General features: G+C 33.1%; 1 pseudogene; it reads right to left on the bottom strand.

The window, feature by feature from the left end:
* Positions 1 to 2,755: 2,755 nt before the first annotated feature.
* LOC114029910 lies at positions 2,756 to 3,990 on the bottom strand (annotated as a pseudogene).
* Between the last annotated feature and the right edge of the window lie 11,140 nt (positions 3,991 to 15,130).

Raw genomic sequence — 15,130 nt, 5'->3', positions numbered from 1 at the left:
TTCTTCTTCTTCTTCTTCTTCTTCTTCTTCTTCTTCTTCTTCTTCTTGTTCCTCTCCACCTTTGAATTGTTCTTCAGAAATAGGTATAGATGATGAAGTTGCCAAACATTTGCCCCTCAGAGCTTCCCCTCATTCTTGACTGAAAATCCTCCTTTCCACCCTTTAACTGTGCCCAGATATGTGTATAGGCAATAGAGTTTCTAAACAGTGTCTAATCTAGCATCTAGTGCTAGCACAGGGGTACCCCATAATCTCTTTCTGACTATTTGTCATGTCTCATGGCAATCATGATAATAATATGGCATAGGTACTGAATGAGACATATGTTTTTGATTATGGTAAATGAGGTGTCATCATTGCCTAATGCTATTGAATATTCTTCTCCTTCTGTAGTTAAGTAAATCTTTTATTAGTTATTTTTGTTAGTTCTATGGAATTCTCATATTGTTATAATAACAAGCCTAAACTACCAGGGGACTAGCCTGAGTTAAGCACAGTCAAAAATAATTCAAGCTACTGTCTACCACCAAAATCCATATATCAAATACCAATAGTCTCCCCACCATACAATATATCCACATTTCACAATCTACAGTCCTGCCAAACTGTTCTTATATTCCTTATTCATGGCACTTCTCCCATCTCTGTGCTTTTTCACTAGCCATCTTCCATTCCTAGCATTCACTTCCTCACCTCCTTTTAAGAAAACCTCCTTTTGCCCCACTGCAACTCCATTTGCACAAAATGGGTATTCTCTGTCTTATAGGAACTGGGCAATAAGAATTGGGGTGGGAAAGTTAAGAAGGAGGAACTTCTCACCAAATCCCTACCTATTGGGAAAGTAAAACAAAATCTCTACTTCAACCTGTCAGACTGCTTAATAATCACTAGAATGAGCAAAGAGTGACTAACAACAATCTGATATAATTTTAGATTGTTGGGTTTTATGACTTCCCTTGCCATTTCTTGCTAAGGTTCACTAGGTGCTACCTATGTGAACATGTGCCTATGAGGACATAGGTTGCTATGTCTTCAGGACCTCCATATACTGCTATCTGAGATGCCATTGCACCCTAAGAAACATGGGGCTTTTTCTTCTGCCTGAAGTTTGAACCTATCTCCTCAAATAGAAAGTAAATTCCATGATAGCAGAGTTTGCCTTGTTTTTCTTTTTGTATGTTCAGTTCTTAGCACAGCATTTGGCACATGGTAAACACTTAATAATCCCTCATTCAATTCCATAAATTTCCCTTTATCTTTCAAGGAGGTTGTAACATTTCAAAGTACTGTCTTTTCCCCTTATCCACCAACTATTGATTTTTATATATTATATATTTCTTCTGCTCTACAGACACACACACTATACACATATACATGCATATGTATGTGTATACCTGCATGCATATATATGCTATCTGCTATATATATATATATATATATATATATTTACACACATGTATTCATGTATGTATGTACATATCTAGGGATAGATAGGTGGTGCAGTGGATACACCATTGGACCTAGAGTCTAGAAGACCTGAATTCAGATACAGCCTCAGACACTTACTAACTATATGAACCTGGGCAAGTCATTTAACTCTGTTTGCCTTAGTTTCCTCACCTGTAAAATGAGAAGGTAATGGGAAACCACTCCAAGATCTTTGCCAAGAAAACCACAGATGTGTGTCACAAAGTGTCACACACAACTAAAACAATCGAATAATAACAATGTGCATATTTATATATACATATGCAAATTTATAAACACATGCATACTTATGTAGGTTATCCCAATAGTTAAGTGTAAGCCTCTTGAGAGTAAGGATCACTTCATTCCATTTTGACATTTTTCCCTACATGACTAGGACAGTGCTTGGCATATAGTAAGCACTTAAACATGTTTTTTTTTTTTTAATGAATTTCTTGTTTAGACACCATAATCTCAGAAGAAAGTCAATTTTACCTGACATACAGTGGATTTGAGTCTAAAAAGGATATAATATAAGACCAACAATGACCTATAAGAAGTGTCAAAAGATAAATCATTACCAAGGAAGTGTATGACCAGAAAAGGAGGTGAACAGGTCTTGTTGTGTGAAAGAGGGATAATAAATGGAAGCCCAAGTGATGTAGTGGTATGCATGAAATATTAAAATAACCTTAGAAAGATTTTTAGGCTTTAAATAAATTTTCTGTGGATGATTTATTAAAATAAATAAATAATAACCACATATTACAAGAAGATGAAGAGGAATTCTCTTTGGTAATGTCGAGGACAAAATCATCAATCCGTCAAAATTTTGAAACAAGCATTCCATTGCTAGAGTCTCTTTCTTTTCTGAAATTATATAACTTAATTTATTCTATTATACTTGGAATGATGAAAATATAAAGCTGTAACCTAGTCTAGTCTCCAATTTTTCATTTGAAGAAATTGTAGATTAGCAAATTCTCAAGTGTAAAATAGTCAGAAGAATAATCTAGGTGCCCTAGCTAATTTCTTTTCCCACTATATTCAACATCTTCTCGATTAGTTTGTCTTTGTAATGCTTACCCTTACTTTTATTTATCTTATCAAAATTTGTCTTTATCAATTATTATTATGCTTTCTATTAATTTAATTTATGGGAATTTGAAATTTTTAAATTATATTTTCCTTTTAAAATTACTTTAAATCATTTTAATTACTTAAAAAAATTTAATTACTTTGTTTTTGTCCATTGGAGCATTTTTATTTTTATGTATGTTTTACACCCTTAGAAAAAGAATCCCAGGATTTTTCCTCCTGTGTGTTTTTGTCTTGCTTCCTCATGGTCCATAATGCCAGCTGAGGTTGTAAGCACAATGAACCCAAACTGACAGGATGGCAGCAGATTATTCTGCCACTTTTCCAGATCTTTCAATTGAACATCAAATCTGGGGCTGATTACACCACACTTGTTTAATCTGCCCGTGATGTTCACAACAATTTTTCCTGCTCTGTGATCATCAATGATCTCAAATTTGCTAATGTAACCCATGCTTCATCATCACAGTTATGCACTGGACAATTACTTTAGAGCATGGCCTAATGAGAACCTGGTGTTTTCCTTGCTTTTCTGCATTGTTGATGCTTTTGAGAGCATCTGCCAGGATATTCTGCCCACCATGGTGGCAGCGCTGCAAGATAGCAGAAAGTGTAATTACTTTTAATTTATTATCATTTGTTTATTTTAAAGGCTAAATAATCTTATTTCACCCAAATCAGAAATACAGGGGATATTCATGGCCCAATTCAACTATGATCAATAGGAGAACTTTGACCTGCTCTGTGTTCAACCTGGGCACCATACCTGGTGAATTACATTTTCAGAATATGTTTGTATTCCCTCACCGCTCCCTCAAATCATTGAATAAGAAATATCAAGCTGGGAATCACTGATTATGAAGAATTTCATGTTTAAAGGCCTGACTTAGAAAAAAAAACTTCAAAGGAAAATTTTCTTTTAAATTTAATTCTGTTTCTTCACAATATCTACCTGAGCTCTTAATGTCTCATTTCTTTTTGCTACTAGATGTGTGTGTGTGTGTGGTTTTGCATGTGGTTTGTGTTACTTACTGCTTCACTTTCCTATAGCTGTGGCCCCACAGATTTAGAGGCATTTGGAGTTATAAGAATTGAATATTTCATTTTTCTTCACTCAATATGTGGTCAAATGAGAGAGAAGATGGATTTGTCAAGCCTAAATCAAATGTGTTTATCCATACAAGCACCTATATAATGTTAAACATTTTCCTGAAGCATATTCATGTACTCACCTATTTGTCCTTTATTTCAGTTAGCCATTGGCTAAACATAGTTGTCTCACAGGGATTTTACAATCAAATTATTTGAAAAGTTTCAGTTATCACTCAAAAGGGGGGGGAGTGACAATGTAAAATGACATCTCATTCTCTAGTTTTGCCCTTTTTATTTTTTTTCCTTACATACCTTGTGATAGTCTTCAGGCATAAGGGAATTCCCATTTCAACTCCTGCTTTCTAGGACCGGGCTCACAGTGTCTAAGCCCTTATCAGAGGTGCTATTATCAAAGTAGAAAGTCTCTATCCAAGGACTGGTTTATGTCTAGGGAAAGACCCATGAGCCAACCAGAGAATTCAAGGAGTTCAGTTGACATGAATAATAGGTCATAAAAATAGGGGCTGGTTTAATATTCAAGTTTTATTGACAAATAATAAGAAAGAGTTGGAGTGGAGGGGAAAGTGCAGAAGGGGAGAAGGGGACCTGATATGCAAGTCAGACATGTACTTTTAACATAGAATAAAACTCAAGGGTCACAATGCATTCAGGAGCAGAAGGGGATAGGTACATTTAAGTGGTTCATTCAGGTGAGAATGCTTGGTCCTACAGAAGCAGCATACTCCCAGAAAGGGGAGATGTGCTTGCAGGAAGAGAAGATGTACTCAAAGTACCCTTCTGAGAGTGAGATACTTAAACCCTGATATCAGTGGTCACCTGGAGTTTGCCAAATCAGCCATGTAAAGGCTCATGGTGCATAGGGGATTTTTTGAGGTACACAAGTGCAAGGGGAAAGATAAAGTAGTAGTTGGCAAGATATCATTTTGGGCACACATGTATTGATCTTAAAGTGTTGTTGAATGTTTCAGTTGTGTCTGACTCTTTGTGGCCATGTTTTGAAGTTGTCTTGGCAAAGATACTTGAGTGGTTTGCCATTTTCTTCTCCAGCTCATTCCACAGGTGAGGAAACTAAGGCAAACAGGGGTAAGTGGCTTGCCCAGGATCACAGAGTTAGTAATTTTCTGAGACTATATTTGAACTCCTGAAGATGAGTCTTCCTAATTCCATGACAGTGTTCTATCCACTGCACAACCTAGCTGTCAATATTTTTCCATAATCTAATCTTATAACAATGGTTTCCAAGGATAGATTCTATCTATATCAAGACTTCTTAAACTTTTTCTACTCTTTAACCCTTTTTGTTCAAGAAATTTTTATGTGATCCCAGAGATATGGATATATACAATAGGCATATAAATAAAACATTTACTGATAATAAATCATAAAGAAATTTATTTTAAAACAATTTTGGTATACATATAATTTTACCACTTATTAAAGGTGAAAGCAAATTTGCACACTAATGAGATAGATGTGTTCTTTTATTTTTACATAAAGAATTAAATCTTGGTAGAATATTTGCCACTGAAGGATGTAGAGCATATTCAATGTTTTTCAGAGTTAATCTATATTTTCATTTTATAATCACCAGTGCTGAGAATGCTGCTTCACATAAATATGTAGTACAAAATGGCTAAAGTATGTTTAGGGCCATTTCAGAAATTGTTGGAAATTCTGTCCTAATCCAAATCCAAAATTCATTTAATGATTTTTTTTAAAACTCTAGTTTTAAACCTGTGTCATTTGATAACTCAGCAAATTCTTCTTGAACTTTTAATGACAGATGACTGATATCTTTTTAATTTCAACTGAATATAGTTTATGAATCTAACTTAGCTTTTTAGAATCAAAATTCAAAGGGAACTATTTCTGAAACTGTGCCTCCAGGCATTTCAGATAATCAGTTATAGCTCTTATAATTGAATCTTTGGGAAGGTTATTTTCAATTATGAAATCATTTGTAGATATAAACATTTCCAAAGAACCATTTTCCACCTTATTCTTCCATATATTAACTTTATTTAATAAATTCAAATTTATCTTTTAACATAAATATGTTACATTTTTTCCTTGAAGCAACATGTTTAATCATTGAGTTTTTCAAAAAATATCCAACAAACAACACACTTTTGAAAGTCATATATCATTCTGAAAAAAAAATAACAGAATTGGATCTCTGATTAGTCAAAAATATAACAACTTCATCTTTCAATTCCAACAATCTGTTTAAACTTCACCCTCTTGAGAGCCACCTCACCTCAGCACATAGTAATAGGTTTTTGTAATAGGAGTTCATGTCTTTCCAAAGGTTTGTAAACTAACAATTCCAAAAAACATGTCTTTTAATGAAATTAATGATTTTGATAGTATCACAAGACAGAATATCTAATTCTGGTGATTTATTTTTTTTTTTTGGCTACAAGTACCTCCTGATTGATCATGCAGTGAGTAATAGTGATACACATGTTCATTGCCACCAGCTTTAACTTTTGCTACAAATCCAACATCTTCTCCCATCATTGATCCAGCACCATCTGTACAGACTCCACTGCAATTTTTCCACTGGAACCCTTCATTTGTGAAAAATTCATTGATTTTAAGATATCTATCCTCTCCTCTTGTGACAAAGGGTGACAAAACAATAATTCTTCATATATGCTTCCTTCATAAACATTTTTTACATAAAGTAACAACTGTGCCATGTTAGAAATATCAGTTCATCTGCAAAGTTTGGGATGCCCTTAAGGTTGGTAATAAGCTGCTGGAATTGGTTAGTACTAATTTCAGAAATTCTTTTGGAAAAATGTATTATTTGATAAGGAAGTTTTATGAACTGCAAACTTTGGGATGACCTTAAGGTTGGTAATAAGCTGCTGAAATTGGTCATTACTAATTTCAGAAATTCTTTTGGAAAAATGTATTATTTGATAATGAAGTTTTATGAATTTCATCCTCATATTTTTCCCCACAAACTATTTCTGACATTTTAATAGCAGCAGGAAGTGTGAGGTCTTCTATCACAAAGGACTTTTTAGTTTTTGAAATTAAATAAGAGTTTCATAAGATACAATAAATACTTTTTATTGACAGCAACAAATTTCTCAAAACAATGTTTTTCTTTATTTGAATATTTTAGAAGTCATTCAAAATATTTCTTTGATTTGTAGCAGTACACTGCATGCTTGGTATTAAGATGTTGTTTTAGCTTGGCTAGTTTCATGCTCTCCACAGCCAAAACTTCATTACAAAACATTTACTGCATTACATTGTTAGAAGTAAATCCATATTGCCAAAAATGAATTGATATGTTTTCTTTCTCTTTTCAATTTAGGTACACTACAACCTGGTACTGAAGACTGCCACATTGTCATCAGTATTTTTACCTCTTTTGTCTAAATTTAGCCACTTAGCCATTAACTGAAAAATATTTTGTCCTAAAACATGAATAAATATTGCTAGTGATTTCTCAAGTAAATACTAGCTTTAGTTTATGAAATTATATTTGTTTGTGCTTAATTTTAAAACTTGATGTTCACACTTAAACATACAGTAGTGATGGTGGAGAATATTATTAAAAGGCTTTTGTCTTTACTTGCTGCAATTAAACACTTATATTTCTATAAAACGACATAACAGCAATTTTTGAAATCAAGCATTCTAACATAATACAATTCAAAGATATACTAATTTGATACTTGCATGCTGAGGAATGATGGTAGAAAAATATTAAAAGTCTTTATTTTCTGTAATTAAACTATTATGTTCTTTGTAAGAGCATAAACATTTGTATATACTGTAAAAACACTGCAATTCATTATATGCAATAGTCTCAAATCTGAGCCAAGGTGTTTCTGGAAGTGTTTATTGGCATTGCATGGCGTGATGGCATGCACAGTGCAAAGTGTGCATGTTGTGTGTTCAGAAGCAAGGCTGCAGTGAAATTGAATGATGCAACATGGGCAAGTGCTGCCAGAAACACCTTGAATTCATTACACATTCAATTCTGAATTAGTTTTTGGTCTTTGAGCTTTCAGAAATCTTTTACTGTTGCCAGATTATTCATGATCCCCACATTCAGTTATACAGTCCTACATGGGGTTGCAACCCATAGTTTAAGAACCACTGAACTGTAGCATCTCTTATGTGGAGACTGTCATGGTATTCTCAAGACCTTATCTTACAACAGTGTATCAGCTTCAAACTGGTACCCCTCATGACTTATGATTCTGTCTCAAAACTATGACCCTATAGATGTTTAAGTGATTGACATAGAGTAAACTATCATTTAAATTTTTGGATCTTATATCAATAACAAATCAGGTTGAGATTTGTAATCTAATCTTAAAAATCACCACAATTTGACTATGGTTAACTATCACCAAGAAATTATTAATTGTAAATATTTTCATTGTAACTTTGCTCTAGTTAATCTTATTTTCACATAACACTTTGACTAAAAACCATGGAAAACTGAGGTAAACAAAAATCATTGTAACTCTGTCAGGTAAAGATATGTATTAAAATGAATACTTATGGAATTTTCCCAACCCAGAAAGAATTTATATACATATATACATACATACATATATATATAATAACTTAATAATGATTTCATTGCACATCAAAGAAAAACAAATACATATGTATATATACATATATATGGCATTTTTAGTGCAAACATAGCACAAACACACATATTTTTCAAGAACCTCTTCATAATATGTATACATACACATTTGCATGCTATGTGTGTGAATAAAAATTTTATCAATTTGTTTCTCTTTGATAATCAATTCAACAAAATGATTAAGTCCCTCCTTTTTTTTCAATGTGCTCCATGTGTTTGAGTTATGAGCATGAAACCAGCATACTCCCTGTCTTCAGAGAACATAAATTCTAATAGGAGGTTTATAACATGAAAACAAAAGAGTATAAAAAAGCCAAAACATTATATATTCAAAGAGAGATTCATACAAAGGGTTCTAAGAAAATTGTACATGAGAGGGATCATTTCCTGCAGAGTTTTTAAAATAAACTATAAATGAAATGGACCATAAAGGAACATAAGAATTTCAAAAGGTAGGGATGATTCTGGAGTATCATCCAGACATGAAGAATGGCCCTCAAAAAATTCAACAAACAAGGGAAGATAGAACAACATTGGGGAAGAATCTTCTGATGCAACTAGAAGAAAAAAGTGTAAATCTGAGTAGAATTAAATTAAAGGTTGATAAGTTAGTTTAGAAAATTTGCTTTTTAATGATGCTACTTCTTCCTTTTCTTACACTAGATTTCTCTGCTGACTGACTTTCTTGTGCATATTAGGATTGTCTTGTGGGTTTTTTTAATATTATTTTTTTCTTTTCTTTTTTAAGATTGTGACAAAAATATATTTAAAAATACTTCAGATTATTAAAGCTCAGTATAAATGTAAGTCATTATTATTTGAAACACACACAGCCTTTTTTTAAGGAACTTTTTATTCTCTCTGATAACTGAGAGAGCAGAGAAAGATTCCCTCAGTCAACTGACCTTTTCTAATAGGGAGAGACTGATTCGTCTGCTGACAGTATTAGTTATCTAAAGTCTCTCAGTAAGAAAAGGAGAAAAAGATAGAACTATAGGATTATAGATCTGATGTTGAAAGATCCCTAAGTGGTTAATTCAACCACCTCATTTTAGAGATGAGGAAGCTGAGACCTTGGATGGTTAAGTGAACTTTCCAAAGCCATACCTAGTATAAGAGTAAGTATCAGAGGCAAAACTGGTGAGGTCTTATGGTTGCCAAACCAGTGATTTTTTTCCCCACTTTATCAAACTGTGAAATGTATGGTAATTTTATTTCTCCCCAGGGCTCTATCCCAACAACAACTGAGTTTAAGTCTGTTGAACATTGTGATTGGCAGAGGTATGCTAATTGTTAATGGATGCAACTAAGCAAACTAACTAAAAAAGCAAAGACAGGAGACCGACTATTATTAAAAGCAAAAAACAAAACAAAACAAAACAAACAAACAAAAAGCATTCTATCAGTCTAGACCCCAAAGCAATGAATAAGAATGAGAAGCAGGAAGTTTGGCATAGCATTTAAAAAAGAAGATTTAGCTGTGAAGACTGCCAGCAAGAAAAAAGGACTGAATACCTAATACCTAAAAGCATGAAAATTAAGGAGAATTTTACCATTATTTCAGGCATTGAACTGTATACTTGTGTTTCAGATAGTGACAAGTAATTAATGTCCACAAACAAGGTTCAGGTTAGTCTCTTTCCTGGAAGAGAAGATGAAAATATTAGATATATGTCTCTCTTTTTCCAAGTATATAGCCTAGGACATTTTAGACACTTAATAAATGTTTGCTGGTTGATTGAAGAAGATAGGAATAAATTAAATGTTTCAAAGAGAAAATACATAAGAAAATAATTTGAAGAAGCGGATAGAAATCCTGACCATTTTCAACTGGTTGAAGAGTATTTTCAGAATTGGAAAAACAAAATAAATTAAATGAATCTGGAAGTAATATAAATGTCTATCTATTGAAGAATGTCTAAATTGTAATATATTAATATGATAATCTATAAACTAGGCCTAACTTGAAGAGGAAAGGTATTGGCTGTATTGCCTTTGGTAAGCCATCTAGTGTTTTTATTGGCTCTAAGCTACTGCCCTGAAACATAGGGCTACCCTTCAAAAGTAGCATTGTTTCAGTTACATTGTATAGCTGCAAATTATAAACTCCTGAAAGTCTCTGAAAACTTAAAGTGGAAGATCACCCAAAAATAATGAAAAAACATAGGGCAGGAAGATATTATATATGAAGAATTATTCAAAAGAAGCCATGTAAATGATGTCTGCACAATTTAGATTAAAACAAGATGGACATTCTTTTGAGCAAGTATGGGAGGATAGCAATGCAAATCTCACAGAATGGGTAGTCACAGGTGGTTTAAGATCTTTATTATCAAAATATTCATATTCATGAAATCAATGATCCATTTAAGTAATGGAGTTTTACAGACAATCAATAAATATTTATAAAATGTCTATTCTACTCTGTCCCGGGCCTTACACCAAGCACTGGGGATACAAATATAAAAAGAAAGTCAATCCCTGCTCTTAAGATGCTTACAATCTAATAGAGGAAAAAATACACAAAAGGAAGCTAAAAGGAAAGAGGAGAGAGAAGGTAACCAGCTTTTAGGGCATGGTAGAGAAGTCAGAGAAGTGTAGTTAGGGGGGAAATGAAGAGATGGCTTTTCTGTTTCCTAAATGGATATTTGGAAGTTCATCTCTCTGTCCTACAGTCACAGAAGCAGAGGATATTGATGAGTTATGAGTACCAAAGTTGATTGCAATTTTCAGGATGATGAGGTTCTCCAATAATGAGGTTTTTGTAGGCTTAGTAGAGAAGTAAAAAGAGTTCATCTCAGTGGGAAATTAAAACAGATATCAAAACTTTTATGAAATTTTGAAAGTAAAAAAAAAGAGAACAGAATACTAAATATAACCTTTTAAGAGCCGACCTGACTGAGAAGGAATGAATAAATAATTCTGATCCAAATTTACAAGAAATGTCTGAAAAGTTGCTATTTTAAGAATTACAATTCATTTATTTCCATGTTAAGTATTTAAAATCCACTTTAATTTCTTCTTTGATGCTTCTATTGATGCTGTGGCTCTTTGTTAATTAATTTTCTGAGTTTGGGGACATTAATATATAAATAATTTGTAATACTGAAATACTAATATAGATCCACAATATAATTAATATATATGTTCTCTCCAATAATACAGGCCACATTTCAGCCAGGCTTAATCATCCTATTTAACTTTTGTCCATATCTTTCCACAAGTCTTCCATGGGGTTGTACCCAGTGTTTCCTTACTTACTTCTAAGACAATGAGGATAACAATGGAATTAGATAGCTAGGAGATGCAGTGGATAGAGCACCATGTCTGCAGTCAGGAAGATATGAGTTCAAATTTGGCCTCAGACACTTACTATGTGACCCAGGGCAAGTCACTTAACCCTATTTGCTCTAATGCTCATCTGTAATGGAGAAGGAAATGGCAAATCACTTGGGTATATTTGCCAAGAAAATCCATGAAAAAAAAAAACATGGGATAATGAAGAGTCAGACACAACTAAATGACTGAACAACATGAGCTTTCAACAGTTTTTTTTTCCACAGTCTTGTCACATCATCAGTTCATTTGTCTTTTGGATGATATATTTATTTGATTATATCCTGTACTCTTGGTTATTTTTTGTAAGTCTTCATTTTGTAACTGTAGCAGCCTATATACACTTACTATGAACCATTTTGTTAATCTCTGAGCAATCCTTACTTTAACTGGTCAGAGTAGATAATGTTTTATGAATCAATGCTAAAGAACATGCTGGTAGAATATTTGGATTCAAAAAGAGAAGGTCAATATTTTTATAAGTTTGAGATCACTTAATGAACTACATAATTTCACAAATTCAATTCAGTCAATTCTCTTCCTCCTAAATAATTAACCATTTACTATGAATTTATATTATATTTAAAGATACACAGGCAAATTTTAATGGAAAAGCTCTATAAGTTGGCTATTTAATTGCATATCATAATGTGGAAAATAGATATTCTTGATTGACTTGGTTTTTCCTGTGTGGATAGTCCATACTCTGTAGAATGGTTGTACATCTATTTTTCAGGAAGATCTGTATTGTTTCATGATATGATACAATCAGCACAATATCATTTTCAAACACAAGCATCTGAAAAAATGAATATCTATAATAAATCCCTTTGCAACTTGCACTCCAAAAGAAAGTCTCTGTAACTGTGGCAAACACTTCTGGCAAAAACAGGTCTCACTATTTTATGGTTCACCTGAAATTGTTGATCAGAGAGTTATTGAACAAAGTTAATATCTTGTTCATATCTTTCAAGAAGTCTTGAATAATTTTGATATGCTGATGGAATCACCTTAAAGAGAGCTTTCAAAGAATTTTGGAGTAATGAAATTAAAAAAAAAAATCAACAAACTGCAAATAAAGCTTTGTATTGTATATAATATATGTATGTGTGTGTGTGTATTTTTTCTGTCATATTAGAGTACAAGTCAGGTGGCTTCAATATCTATAACTTAAATAATTAATTTTAAGGTTATTAAAAATAAAAAAAAATCCTTGCATATCATTTTCCCATCTTTTGTCTGTTTCTTGTTCTACTTTGGGTTTGATCCTAAAATACCAATGTTTTCATTTTCATTTCTTGGGTCTCTAACCAAACTTTCTTTAAGCTGTTTTTTCCACCTCCAGTGACTTTTTTTTTTACTATTTTATTAGGTAGTACTACTCATTATAGTCTAACATCCTTCTCCAAAGGATTTTATAAATTAGTTTATTTGTGAAACTAATGTTGCCCTTGGCTGCCACAACTCTGATGATTAATTCAAGTGTTTGTTAGTTAAGGTAGTTTTTAAGCTACTTAGTCTCCTTATTATAATTTATTTTTAGATTTTATTTATGTTTTTATTTGTTTTCTGTTTCTGTTTTCAATCATTTATTTAACTCATTTTTGTTTCTTTGTTTAAAACTAAGTCTCCCTATCTCACTCTGTCTGGAAGTGTAGTGACTATGCACAAGCCTAATCCAACTACTATTTTACACAGAAGCTATGACTTATTCTATTTCCAATCCAGGTCACTTTTCACCTCCTTAGGCAACCTGGTGGCTTATGCTCTCTTGGGTGCTCATCATGTTAATGATTAACTTAGTTTGAACATCTGATCCACTTAACCCACTGAAGCTTGGAACTCTTTACTCAAGAGATCCACCAGCTTCAGCCTCCCTGGTAGCTGAGATTAAAGATGAACTCTTAAACTTGTCTATCATCAGTTATATGTCTAAATAAAATAATTATAATCAGTGTTGAAATCCAATTCTCAATCCTGTTCTGATTTTTTAACATTAACATTTGATATTTTTTGACAAAATTAACATTTTGACATTTGATTTTTGACATTTTTTGACATTTTGAGAGGAATTTTTGAGAGGATGTAAGTAATAAGAAGAGCCAAAATGTGGAATAAAGGTAGAGACTGGACTAAGCTGTCTTAAATACCCCTTCAAACAATTTAAAAATAACACCTAAAAACATCTAGAGTGATAGAATTAACAAAAGGACAAAATTAAATAATTTTTCAGCCCAAGACAACTTAGAACCTTGACAGGAAAGGTTTGTCTCATCTGGGTGAGAGTAGAGTGCAGTTCAGGACAGGCCATTCCCTGGCAAGCCAGCACAGATTTGAAGGCAACTGAATCTGGGATGGTGAGTTCTGGAGCTTTCAGGACACAGGTGGTAAGATAGTTGCACAACTGATCACAAGGAAATTACAAGGAACACTTTGCTGGCACTGGGTGTAGAAATCTGTTGCACTGTCCAAAGGGGGATCTGGGTCACATTGCCAGGGTGAGAAAAAGCACTAACACACTAGCTTTCCAAGCCACAGGAAACAGAATCCCTGGTCACAATTTCAGTGTAGAAAATACCAGAGTACAGGAGAGGAGAGCAGTGACCACACCTCTTTTAGATCATATCACCTTGGAAGAACTGAAAACTTACAAGTCTCCAGAATTAGCTCTGAAAACAGCAACAGGAAAAACCTGAAGCTTGGGACAGTGTCCCCTACACCCCAGGATCAGAGCCCAAAATGAACATAAAATTAAAAGTCAAGAAATATGCTGGAAAATGAGGAAACCACAAAAAAAAAGAACCTGGCCATAGAAAGTTACTATGGTGACAGAGAAAATCAAAACAAAAATCAAAAAGAGGATAACAATGTCAAAATGGTTACCTGCAAAGCTTCAAAGAACAATGTGAATTGGTCTCAGTGCCCCCCAAATAAATATACATACATGCACACACACATATGTGTGTGTGTGTGTGTGTGTGTGTGTGTAAGAGATCAAAAAAGGATTTCAAAATCAAATAAAAGAAGTACAGGAAAATTTTGGGAAAAATGACAGTGATGTAAGAGAATCATGGAAAGAGTCAACAGCTTGCTAAAGGAAGCACAAAAAATGAAAAGGAATGTACAAAAATTCATTGCAGAAAATAACTCTTTAGAAAGTAGAATTGGCCAAACAGAAAAGGAGGTATAAAAGCTCACTGAAGAAAATATCTACTTAAAAATTAGAATTGGGCAAGCAGAAGCTAATGACTCCATAAGGCATCAAGAAAAAATAAAACAAAATTTAAAAATAGAAGAAAATGTGAAATATCTCATTGGAAAAACAACTAATCTGAAAATAGATTGAGGAATGATAATTTAAGAATTATTAAATTATATGAAAGTCATGATTAAAAAGAGCTTATACATCATATTTTAAGAAATTAAGGAGAACTGCCCCAATATTCTAGAACCAGTGGGTAAAACAGAAATTGAAATAATCCACCAAGC

Source organism: Vombatus ursinus, unplaced genomic scaffold, assembly GCF_900497805.2.
Source record: "Vombatus ursinus unplaced genomic scaffold, bare-nosed wombat genome assembly UNPS02014942.1, whole genome shotgun sequence".
Lineage (NCBI taxonomy): Eukaryota > Metazoa > Chordata > Mammalia > Diprotodontia > Vombatidae > Vombatus > Vombatus ursinus.
Note: the sequence above shows the minus strand (reverse complement) of the source record. Positions and strands in the feature narration are given on the sequence as shown.